Below are 11,365 nucleotides of genomic sequence, written 5' to 3'. Positions count from 1 at the left end.
TGACAAGTACAGCAGATTCCCGGTTGTGGAAATAATTACATCACCTTCAACGAAAGCAGTCATCCTAATGCTTGACCAGATTTTCTCTTTGTTCAGAGTCTCTCAAACAGTGAGAAGTGACAATGGACCCTCATTCAACAGTAATGAGTTCAGTACATTCGCAAACTATCTGGGCTTCAATCATCGAAAAATCACACCCCATTGGCCAAGAGCTAAGGAAGAAGTTGAGAGATTTATGCTTATCTTGAAAAAACATGATTCATGCAGCTACAGCTGAAAGCACGTTGTGGAAGCAAGAGCTTCCTTTGTAATTACAAAGCGACTCCTCACATGACAACTGGAAAGCCTCCAGCATCACTTATCTTTGCACATCCTATATTCACACATCTTCCTGGGTTGCTCCATGGAGCTAATGATCAACGTGAACAAAAATGCAATTGAGAAGAGAAGGGTTGAATGAAAGTAAATGCACAACAAAACATGACATTTAGAGCTATACCGCTAAAGCCAAGAGATAAAGTGTTTGTGTAACATGGTGGTCATGTTGGAAAGCAAATAACCTCTTATGACATCCATCCATTGTGACCAACACAAAAGGATCACTGATCACTGTTAAGCGCTGTTCACAAACCATCACACAAAACATGTCATTCTCCAAAACACCATTCAAAAGCATTGAATCTGAGTCCACTCAACATCTCAGATGAAGAATGTAAGTTACATGAGACCACACCTGATGTCAGACGATATCTTACTCATCAGAGAAAATGTCCATTGTACCTAAATGATTATGTTACAAAATGAACTATTTTCAGTTGTTGAACAAATCTTTCACTTCATTGTACATGATTGAGTGTATTGGTGAATTAGTAGAAAAGTTAGAATATGTAACAGTGTTACTGGTAAAGTTGAACGTCCATGTCATGCTTAAATTTAACTTTTACATTTTTGGAAACCAACCATTGAAACATGCTAAGCTTCTCATTCATTAAGAAGTGGAGCGATGTAGTCTATTGCATCATGCATGTTGTCCACTTAAGGCTACCATACACACATGTACCAGCAGAGGGTGTCTAGAGGGAATAAAGGAATCCATGGGAGGGTAGTGTAGAAGTTTGTGACCACTCTATGGTGTTGCAGGGTCAGGATGTGGTTGATGTGGTATGTCTTGTGGAGGGTGGACGTAGGTGTTGTTAAAATTAGTAACACTCTGAAGTGAAAATGAATAGTCTATAAGAGAAAATGAGAAGTTATTCATTTTTAAAATGTGAACCTTGCTTAAAATAAAAGTTTTTAGAGTTCAATCTTCTATTTGCTTTGAAGTCTTTTGAAAGAAAAAAACAGCTACAGGATGAGAGGGAGCACCCTTTCACTTTCACTGAAAGAATCCCACTGATGTATGCTTGGAAACTCCTCAAACTGTACATACTCAGAATCCACAAATGTGTTTGGCAACTCCGTTCAATTGTTCAAGGGATAAATACCCAGTCATAGCCCAGATTTTCTGACAGGCTGGGGGCTTAAAGGAAAACCGTAATAAAGGTGAAAAAACTCCCACAAAATTCAATGGGCAAATTTAATCACTTTATGATTTTTTGGTGTTTTTCTTTTGTTAAAAATCTTATTTTGACAATAGAAGTTTCAGTAACTGAGAAAAGTAGATGAAACTGTTTTCAAAAAGCAATACGATTAGTTCATCTTCTTACTTTTATTGATATGTTTCTTAATTGGTCATTCAGGATTGGTTGTTTTTGTAAGATTTCAGCAATTTCTCATTGGCAATTACTTTTAGCTGCTTCCCTTACCTTTCATTTGTATGCTTCCTACTTCAGTTCTGTTATGTTCCGATTTTACTTTCAGCCTTAGTCAGCAAAGTGTGATGGAGAAATTTTAACTGGGGAAAAGTTATAGGATGTAAGGAGCACTTACAGGATTTGTAACATCTGTAACTTTGTCAAAATGTTTGATATATTATTAATTCATTTTCTGAGATATTATTCTTGGTGAATTCTCTGCATCTTTGATCTTTGTGACTCTTCATTCTGTCCCTTTGACCTTGCTTTGCACTCGACTCTCATTCCTTGACTTATTTGCATGATCTTTCCACTCTATCTCTCCCTTACCTAATCTTACTTTGCTCTGATCTTTCTCTCTCCCTATATTTCTGGATGATTTCATTCACCCATCTGTCATCCCAAAGTCTGCACTTTTGGACAGCTTTTGTCACATGACAGTAATTGGAAAACACAACTTTGTCTCTGGTTCAGTGGGATTCTGTCCATGAAACATTGCTTGTTCTAAAGAACCTAGAATCTGATTAAATTTAGGACAAAGGCTTACTGGCATTTTGAATTCATTCAATTTTGCAAGGAAGGACTTGATGGTGCCATGAGTTTAAAATTACATTACTGTATATGCACTGTTTAAAAACAACAGATTCCTGTAAATACACAGCAGATCAGCCAGTACCTGTAGTGCCAAAAGCACAACATAACGCCCAATCCTGTTCTGAGGGGACATCCTTGCCAACTGAGAATATTTCAACTGGACTAGGTTTCCACTGCCGAATCCTGGTTTGCTTGCCTAAGCTTATGGATAAAGTAAAGCATGAGGTGAATTTTGCCTGAACTGACCGACTTTAAAAAAGGGTGCCCGCAGTGATTAATATGCTGCAGGGGTCCTTAGCAAGGTCAGCAAGACTTCCATGCCTCAGTGGAAGGACATCCTAGTCCCAGCAGTATCAGCACTCAGTAGTAGGCTCTGGCTGGGACTGCAAGCAGCCCCACAAAGAAGGCAGCATGGATACAGGATTGAGGTAAGTCCAGGACTTTTGGGCAGCGAGGTATCAGGCATCCTAGGGGAGGGGTGGGAGGTTGGGTTTTTAAGGCTGAGGGGAAGGAGGGATTGGCACATCTTGTGGTGGAAAAGGGTGGTGGTGGGGAGGGCAAGTCCCTGATGCGAACAGTGCAGCACCCCCTTCCTTTCTCACGTTTTCACCAAAGCTGGTGAAAAAATGGCTTGGCCACTTTTGTCCACCTTCCACCACCAAACATGTTATAGTGGCAGAGGCAGAGTGAAGCCTGTAATTACCTCTTAATTGGGCGGTTGAGGGCTTCAAAAGGCTTAAGAGCAGGCGGGTTAGTGGGCACCTTACCCACCCACCCCACCCTCTTATGGGGGATGGGTTTGGGGTGAGCGGCAAAGCAGCGGGTCAGTCACCCATCCAATTTTACGTGATTTCCCCCCCCCCCCCCAACCCCCTAATAAAGCATGACTGGAGGGGACAGGGTGGGGGAGGGGGAGCGTAAAATCCAGCCCCACATTTCGAATGCAGCTAAAGACATAGCATGCACTGAAAGGGCAGGATTTTCCGGTCCCAACAAAGTGAATTGAAGTTTGAGTGGCTCGCTGCAGGGGCACCTGCTCGGGGGGGGGGGGGGGGGGGGGGGAGGTGCAGGGGGTGGAAAATTCTGGCCAAAGTTTAACTTAAGGGTTTCAATTCACTTTGTATACCTGATGTTAAGTATTTAATGAATATAACAAAATAATCAATCTACTGACCGTGGTATTGGGCAGGTAGAATTTGGATCTGCTGTAAGGACTGAAATGAGATATTCTGTAAAATTTGTCTATCAGTTATTTTACTGATTTGGGAGTCTTGTGGGCAACTTCTGATTTTCTCAGCCGTGAATGTCAGAACAACTTGATTAAAGTGGAATGCTTGAAAGCTATGACAATTATAATCTCCTCACATAGATTCTTATAATGGACATACAGCTAATTAGGATTTTTGGTTAAAGGGAACAATTACTCAGGTATTGATTCATTCTCTCTGTACGCTGGAAGAGGAACACTGCTTCTACTGGCAGAACTCCAAGTATCATTGGAACTGACACACTAATGGTTTAACAAGTGGAAGTGTATTGAGAATTTATTTTACCTCTGTGTGTTCAGTCTGTCACCTACGTTGTGATCACTAAATTACCAGTCAACTTTCTCCTTCACCATTAAATGTTTATGCATTTGTTTTTCTTCGAACCTGGGTCACACCTTCCTTCTTATTACATGATTTAAAAAAAAATTCTTGCATGGGATGTGGGCGAGGCCAGGATTTATTGCCCATCCCTAGCTGCCCTTGAATGGAGTGGCTTGCTAGGCCATTTCAGAGGGCAGTTAAGAGTCAACCACATTGCTGTAGATCTGGAGTAACATGTCGGCCAGACCAGGTAAATAAGGCAGATTTCCTTCCCCAAAGGGCATTAATGAACCAGATAGGCTTTTACAATAATTGATGATAGCTTTCACTGAATTGAATTTAAATTCCACTAGATGCCAAGATGAGATTTGAACCCATACCCCCAGAGAATTAGCACTGGGTCTCTAGATTCCTCATCCAGTGACATTACCACCAAGCTACCGTCTCCCCTGATAATGTTCCCTAGATTCAGCTAATTGCCCGGGTTTGTAGTCCCCATGTAAATAAATATCATAGGCAAATAAAGGAAAAGCGGGAGAAGGAAGTTATAGAAGGCAGAGATAGAATATCAAAATCGGCGAGAAAACATTACAATGTTTTCTATATACAGAAATAAAAATAAATTTCCCTCACTTTTTCAGTTTGCTTTGAGAATGACGTGATGAGAAGCTTTCCTGAACATAAGCTCTGTTGAAACAAACATCCTTAGCTAGAGGGCATGAGAAGCTGTGAAATTTTTCAGAGATGTTGACTGAAGAAAGTTAAAAAATTTGGGCCTAGCCTGAAAAGTTTGAGAGCTCCAATTTTAGCAAAGTTGGCCTTGGCGTGTTCAGAGAGACCAAGAAACTACTGAGTTTACATATTTATTTTAGCCAGGGACTGGAAGGATGTAGAGAGATAAGAGCTGCTAACTGAAAATGAATGCATTTGGCAGGTGAAAAAGAATGATGGGTGACAGGAGGTTTATATGTTTTTTTTTTGCATTTAGTGGCATTCACGTAGCAGCCCTGATAGAGTTTAGAAATAATAGGGCACATTCATGGCTAGCACAGAAAGATTGGCAAAGCTCAATTGACAATACACCAGAAAAACACATACACTGGATAACTGAATACAATGACATTTTTATTATGCCTTTCAATCTGAAATTCCTTTGTTGCAGAAAAAGGTATGTGTATTTGCTCAAAAGGCAAGCAAACTTATTTGCCAATTCCTGTATTATCACAAGTTAGACCTTGGCTATCAATGTCAACATTCCTTGCTTTGGTACCACAGACTCACTGGTAAAGATACCTAAGCATTGGCTGGCAAGAAGTGTGTGCAAAATTCCCTTCTCCTCTCAATTGGAATGAATCCTTTCCACTGTTGCACTATCCATTCAGATAAATAGATAAATCCCAAGTCAAGAAGATAGATGGAGTCAAGTGATTGGCATGCTATTGCCAAACTTTCAGAAATAAGTGGTCCTTTCCTGTTTATAGTATTATTGTAATTTAAGTTTGAAACATGCATTGAGTGATTTTCAGGAATATGCCTCTTGATTCCAACATTCCTTGAGGTCAATAGGAAGTCTAAAATGCTGCTCTTTTTCTTGACAGCTTCCAATGAAGAGAGGCTGAGCAGAGGTACTTAGGGATGCTTCTAGTCTATATCATCTGGGGATCTAAACCCATGAAGAATGTGTTGAAACAGATTTTCATCTGAAAATAATAACCTGCAAGGTAAGATAAGTGACAATTTTCCATTTAAATATTATTTTAAATATATTAAACAGCCGTTTAAAGGCAGCACCAACTTGCAAACTAAAAAAAAACTTTACGTAACCTAGACAGATGATGGAATACCAAAACTGTTGGCAGACAGGCAAACTACATATTTTATAGTGATACATCTTGAAGGACAATACATGCCAACCTAGAAAACCAAAAAAAAACTCATCAGCAACTGTTAAAAAGCTGATATAGTTTCAAAAAACTGACAACTCAAAAATACCCTGACCATATGTTAATAATGAATAGTTACACTGGAAGTGCTGAGGGATATGGGCTTGTCATAACAAGCTACAGGTATACACAACATGTCATTACTTCTATAGTAGATAAATCTGATGCAAAATTTTAGAGTTATCACCTATTTCTTTTGGAGAAACTGTATTCTGTTGTGGATATGTATTAGCACACTTAATTTCTCAAACTGATCAGTAATTTATTTTTTATGTTTGTCAGAGTAACACATGGATGCTCTTCTCCACCCTCTGCCAGATCACATTTGCACTCTTCTCCCCTTTCCCCACGCAGTAATGCTGTCATTGTTCTTTCTATGTTTCCCCCCACCCTCAGTTCACATCAGCAATCTGCCCCCCAAGTTCATGGTGGTTCTTCTCCCTCCTGTCTCCTCTCAGGCCTCTCCTCAGTTCATGCCAGCAATCTATCCCCAAGTAAGTTGTGAAGAGGACATAAGGAGGCTACAAAAGGATATAGATAGGTTAGGTGAAGGGACAAAGCTCTGGCAAATGAGATATAATGTGGAAATAAACATTGTCTATTTTGTCAGGATGAATAAAAATGAAGCATGTTATCTAAATAGCGAGAGATTGTAGAGCTCTGAGATGCAGAGGGATCTGGGTGTCTTAGTGCATGAATCACAAAAGGTTAGTATGCAGGTGCAGCAAGTAATTAGCAAAACTAATAGAATGTTATAATTTATTGAGAGGGGGATTGGATCAAAAGCAGTGAGGTTATGCTTCAGTTATTCAGGGCATTGGTGAGTCCACATCTGGAGTACTGTATACATATTGGTCTCCTTATTTAAGGAGGGATGTAAATGCATTGGAAGCAGTTCAGAGAGGGTTTACTAGACCAATACCTGGAATGGGCGAGTAGTCTTATGAGGAAAGGCTGGACAGACTAGGCTTGTATCTGCTGGAGTTTAGAAGAGTAAGAGATTACTTGATTGAAACATATAAGACCCTGAGGGGTCATGACAGGGTGGATGTGGAAAGGATGTTTCCTCTTGTGGGAGAATCTAAAACTAGAGGTCACTGCTTAACAATAAAAGATCGCTCATTTAAGACTGAAATGAGGAAAAAAAATTCTCTCAGGGGCTTGCGGGACTTTGGAATTCTCTTCTTCAGAAGGTGGTTGAGGCACAGCCTTTGTACATCTTTAAGGCAGAGGTAGATAGATTATTGATAAGCAAAGGGATGAAAGGTTATCAGGCAGGAATGTAGAGCTGAGGTTAAAATTAGATCAACCATGATCTTATTGAATGGCGGGGGCAGCTCGAGGGGCTGAGTGGTCTACTCCTGCTCCATATGTTCCCTCACCTCTCAATTCCTGCTGATACTCTTCTCCTCCTCCTCTCAGTTCACGCTAGCCTGCTGCAATTCTGTCAGTGCATGGAGGGAGCCTTTTTCTTCTGCTGTCTGTTTTCAAGTTGGCAGTCTTCATCAACTATCCCTTTACTTCAAGCTGGCATTTTTCCTCTTTTCAGATTATGCTGGCACTGTCCCATCACCATATCTAAAGCATAAGCAAAACAGTTGTTCACAGATGCATCAAGCTGCAAGTCACAGTTGCACTTTTCTTTAGAGCTATTGGTTTATTACTTTCTGCATGGAGAACTGATGACAGCCATGAATGGCACTTCAATTTTACAGAGTGTGAGAATTCTCATAGTGCAAGGAGTCATGGGCTGGTAAGGCCATGCATGCTTCCTTCATCAATGGCCATATGTATATCAATGGGATGAATCCTAATTCTCTCAATCTGCAGCTCCTTTGTTACCATTGCCAAACCATCATACATGTGAATGCTCTCTAACCAGGAAGCTGTGACGATACCTTTTATTTCTGTTTGTGACTGAAGCCTTGTGCCTCTCCAAGAACCTGTTGGAATATTGTGTAAGGTGGTTGGGATGTTATAGAGCCTTTTGTACTGACGTAGCTCTTGATTCACAGTAGCTAAATTCTGAGATGGACCTACTGCAGGTTACAACTTGTGTGCAACTGCTTGGGTGACATGACCCTCTGTCTTTTCAGTCATATGTCCAGCTAGAGAAAATGACACTAGGCCCATATAGTTCTTGGCCCCATCATTTCAGCTCTGTGTACCGGCCTCCATTTCCTGCAAGAGGTGCATAACCGGAGACATTTTGCTAGTTTGCATTCCTCTTTCAAAAATTAATTCTTCTCTAACTCTTCATGACCAAACAAGTCCCAAGATCTCTGAGAATAATTTCCTCTCATCTCCCATACACTTTTGTCACTGGAAATCCATCCAATCTCTCCTGAAAGATTGAAAAGCAATAGTCTTCGATACCTCCTTCTGAAATCTTTTCCTCACTTTAATCAACTTTGAGAGAAGTAAAACTTCCAAGATAGCCAACCTCAACCTCTGTTTTCTCAGCTTATATGTACTGCTCCTAGTTTTACCTAAATCCATCATCTCAAGCACATTTCTACTTGCATGTTGCTAATGACTTTAATAACCTTAAACACTTGGATTACACCTTCTCTAAATCTGCACCTCCATAGTGAGTACAAACTTTTGGCATCAAGTTTATCTTTAATTGTGCAATGATCATCCTTATTGCTCTTCTTGGTCCCATCACCATGGTATGTTTTATTATTTGCTCTTGCGATGTTGACAACACTGACAAGGCACTATTTATTGCTCATCCGTGTTACTCTCAGGACATTAAGATCCAACTTCTTAGTATGAGACTGAAGTCATGTGTAGTCCAGACTAGGTAGGGGTGGCAGGTATCTTGCCCCAAAGAACATTAATGAACCTGTTGGGTTTTTACAAGAAAGGCAGCAGTTTCTGTGATGGTGGAGCTTTGAGGGTCAATTATCAGTTATTGTTCTCTGTCTGCTATCATGGGGTGTCTTTTCCTTTAAAACAAATGCAGGAAGTGAAAATTACCTTCAGTTATCATGAGATATAATAAAGCCTAGAGCCAGCATGCAGCCTGCTATAGGTGTGATGACAGGTACATACACCAAGTAGCGATGTTCTCTTTGTGATTTTTAGTGAGGTGATTGCATGTAAGGCTGTGAGGAAAGGACCACTTGCAGCTGAAGATTGAGGGTGTGCTGCCCCCTGGGTAACATTTGAAAGCAATTCAAATATTTTAATAGGTGAGTTAACTGCAACTGCCTTCCTGACATCCTGAGGTGCTGCTCCTCTGAGCTTCCCTGCTCTGACATTCAGCTGCCATGTATGGTTTGGCCATATTAGCAATTGCTGTCTTGGCAATTTCCTACCACTGCTGCTGAGCTACTTTCTTTGCAGCGTGTGCATGGCTTCATGCCAAACATGGTCTTGTTTCACTGCCTGACCTCCTGCTGAAGCACTTTACAGCTTGAGTGGAAAGTGAACCTCACAATGCACATATGTTGCGGATTACAAACATTCCAACCATATGTGTTTTGAATAATGCTTTGAAGCCAGTGTCTGCTTCAGTATGCTTGCGCTGACAATCAGCGCTGTTCCTGACTCATTTCTGATGCTGCTGCTGCTCCAAGCACTGGAATTCTATCATATGCCTGGACAACAATTCTTGTCACAGCTTGAGAGTTCAGGAATTCCCACATACAGCATAAAGCAGAGCTCGTTCTCCAGCGCAGCATAAGCATTGGATAACAGCCATGGGTGGTAAATGGGAAAGGGAGAATGTTCCAATGGAAACTGAGAGGGAAGGAAGGACAGTGCTGATGTGATTTGCAGTAAAGTAGGATGAAATTGTAGGTTTTAAATTTGGGAGGGAGAAGAGCACAAAGAGTGCTGTTGGAAGAAAAGAAGGAGAGGCAGAGTAATGTCAATGTAGACAGAGGGAGTGAGGGTGGGGTGAGAAGAATGTGAGATAAAGGAAAGGTCAAGTGGCAGAATGAATTGGCACAAGGGATGAGAAAATGTTGGCTTGAACAGAGAGAGAAGATGGAGAGTGCCATAATGCCTCTTACAGCTTAGGGAGATTCCTGATTCGATTCCCAGTTCATGGTGAGTTTTTTGATATTAGTCACTTTTGTATTTAAGGCACTGCAACAGGCTTTTGTGTCTTTGGCCTATGAAGCAACATGCTAGCCAGTCACCGCTCCACGTTGTGCATGCATATGTCAGGTGGCTGCATTACTAGATTGGTTGTGCTGCCTCACGGTGAAATGGCATGCCCAAACTCACTATCCAAGTTCTCATATGAAGAACGGCCATGTGAGGGCCAGAGGACTAGACTGTAATGGTGGAAGCACTTCAGCATGAATCAATGCATTCAGAAGAGGAGAAAACTGGAGAGCCAAATATGGGACAAAAAGTCAGCGGGACAATAGCCTTTGGTTAGCTGGCTAAATCCTTCAATCAGACCAGCAAAGGTGATTAACTATCAACCTTGAGAAAACAGCTGTCTCCTCTGCCCATGCCTGACCTTCTTAGATTAACTCTGATGGGATTGTGTCAAGAGGCATTGAGGAAGCTCAGCGATGGTTGCAAAACCTTGGAGGTGTGAACTGGCCGAATCTGTTGCACTCATTTGGATACAACAGTGAGGAGCAATCTGTGACTGATTGGATAGAGGCTCGATGCTGTTTGTGATGCCCCAGGGCTCACAAAGCAGAAGCTGGGGGGAACAAAGAGAAAGGGAGGAAAGGGAATTGGGTAGCACTTTATAAGGATGTGGAGCTACTGCTGCAATGACTTAGGCAGAAGAGGACCTGGGTGTTCTGTGAAATAAAAACAGAAAATACTGGAAATGCTCAGCAGGTCTGGCAGCATTTTGTGGAGAGAGAAACAGAGTTGATGCTTGAGGTCTATGACCTTTAATAAGAACTGAGGAAAGTTGGAAATGTATTAGGCTTTGAGCAAGTGAAAGAGGGGAGGATAGGAGAAAGAACAAAAGGAAAGATATGTGATACAGTAGAACATAGAAGAGATTAAATAACAGAAGGGTTGATGGTGCAAGGTCAACAGGTACATAGAAACATAGGACTTAGGAGCAGGAGTAGGCTATTCGGCCCTTCGAGTCTGCTCCGCCATTCGATAAGATTATGGCTGATCTGATTGTGGTCTAAACTTCACTTTTCTGTCTGTCCTATAACCCTGGACTTCCTTGTCTATGAAAAATCTGTCTAACTCAGCCTTGAATAAATTCAATAGCCCAGTCTCCCCTGCTTTCTGGGGAAGAGAATTTAAAATGGTCATGGGATAAGTAAAGAAACAAAAGATATGCCTAGAGAATCTTGAACGGCTGTCATCTGAAAGCAAAGTAGAAGAAATAAGTGAGAACTAGAGAGAAGAAAATCCAAACCATCAAAGAAAATACAACAAAATTGAGGCAGAGGTTACGACCTCCAATTGTTATATTTGATGTTGAGTCCAGTAGGCTGTAAAGTGC

General features: G+C 41.2%; 1 protein-coding gene across 1 annotated transcript in view; it reads left to right on the top strand.

The window, feature by feature from the left end:
* The first annotated feature begins 5,689 nt into the window (after nt 1–5,689).
* The window catches only part of tafa4b (TAFA chemokine like family member 4b), a 195,901-nt gene continuing 190,225 nt past the window's right edge, over nt 5,690–11,365 (top strand). The window contains exon 1 of the mRNA XM_041191618.1: nt 5,690–5,697. The gene's annotated coding sequence lies outside the window, so the exon portion shown is untranslated. The remainder of the gene's footprint in view (nt 5,698–11,365) is intronic.

This window comes from Carcharodon carcharias, chromosome 7 (genome assembly GCF_017639515.1).
Source record: "Carcharodon carcharias isolate sCarCar2 chromosome 7, sCarCar2.pri, whole genome shotgun sequence".
Classification (NCBI taxonomy): domain Eukaryota; kingdom Metazoa; phylum Chordata; class Chondrichthyes; order Lamniformes; family Lamnidae; genus Carcharodon; species Carcharodon carcharias.
This window is presented reverse-complemented; position numbering and strand designations above follow the sequence as displayed.